The following is a 1682-nucleotide window of genomic DNA, read 5'->3' on the forward strand; positions in this document are numbered from 1 at the left end:
CCTACACGACTCCTGTATGTCCTCATCTCCTTACCCAACCTCCTCCTTTTCCTCCAACATCTCCTCATCCCTTACACTATCTGCAGGCTTGATACTCTCACCCTCTCGTTTCGTCCTTCCTCTCCATCCCCAGCCCATTGCTGCGCCACTATCACTGTATCTCTCTCTCCATCTCCACACCCTCCATCTTCATCAGGGCAATTTTCAGCACCTCCCCATCTCGGATGTTGAACTTCGCCATGACATCTACCCTTCCTTCCAACTGTAACCTGGCCTTGTTCCCCCCATACCCAGGGCCCCCTTTTTCTTCTCCCTTCCTTCTCCCAGAGCGGCTTTTCTTCACTTCCTGAGTCCCTGCACCCTCTCCTTGGCTGTTTTCCTCTCTCATCCCTTCCCTCTGCAGTCCTCCTTTGGCACGCCCCCCCCCACCAACTCATCCCCCTTTCTCTCCCCCCTTCTTGCCTCCTTTTCTCTTCCCCTTGTCCCCCCTTCAAAATTGCCAGCTGCGTTCTTTTAGCTGTATGTCGACTTTTAACTTTCCCCAATGCATGTCCCCATATTAGTGTGTATTTTAGGTCCCATCATCTCCATTTTTATATAAGAATCCCCCTTTCTGTATTTTATTAAGTCGTTTGGCTGAAGAGTGGTGGACTGTGCGCTGGTGGCCGAGCGGTTCTAGGCGCTTCAGTTTGGAACCGCGCGACCGATACGGTCGCAGGTTCGAATCCTGCCTCGGGCATGGATGTGTGTGATGTCCTTAGGTTAGTTAGGTTGGTTGGTTGGTTTGGGATAGGAGACCAGACAGCGTGGTCATCGGTCGCATCGGATTAGGGAAGGATTGGGAAGGAAGTCGGCCGTGCCCTTTCAGAGGAACCATCCCGGCATTTGCCTGGAGAGATTTAGGGAAATCACGGAAAACCTAAATCAGGATGGCCGGACGCGGGATTGAACCGTCGTCCTCCCGAATGCGAGTCCAGTGTCTAACCACTGCGCCACCCCGCTCGGTGGGTTAGTTAGGTTTAAGTAGTTCTAAGTTCTAGGGGACTGATGACCTGAGATGTTAAGTCCCATAGTGCTCAGAGCCATTTGAACCATTCTGGTGGACTGTGCCGCTGCTATCCTCCCCTGCCCATATGGGGCAGGGGAATTAAATTACGATAAAGAAAAAAAAAAGGCCTGGCGTCAGTTCTCAGCAGAACTCATCAGCAGAAGCAGCGTTCTCCTAAAGATGGTGACCAGTTGGATCGCCGAAATATCGAGTCCAGTTCATTTTAGGCTTCGGCAGAAAACCTGAAGAGACTTTCATGTTATTACGCCGGGGGTCTACGAAGTCACAAAAATATACATAGTTAAAATGCACCTTGTGAAACTTGTTATGTCCATATACATACCACTCCTCCCTTATGAGTTGCTAAAATGTACAATATATAGTAAACGTGCACATTTATGACAATGTTTACATTTACATAGCGAGTGAGGCACATCTAGAAACCTTCTCACGTGAAATACGCACTTCAGTACAGCAGACGGATCAAAACTGCCTATTACTCATGCAAGGCTGCTTAGCATACCAAGTACCGGTGTGTCAGAGTTGTATGTGAAATGCAAATAGTTTAGCGAATGTCATAAATTAGACAGACACGTTGCGTAAAGACCGCTGACAGTAAACAAGTGTATTGCTT

The sequence above is a fragment of the Schistocerca piceifrons genome, chromosome 9, assembly GCF_021461385.2.
Source record: "Schistocerca piceifrons isolate TAMUIC-IGC-003096 chromosome 9, iqSchPice1.1, whole genome shotgun sequence".
NCBI lineage: Eukaryota > Metazoa > Arthropoda > Insecta > Orthoptera > Acrididae > Schistocerca > Schistocerca piceifrons.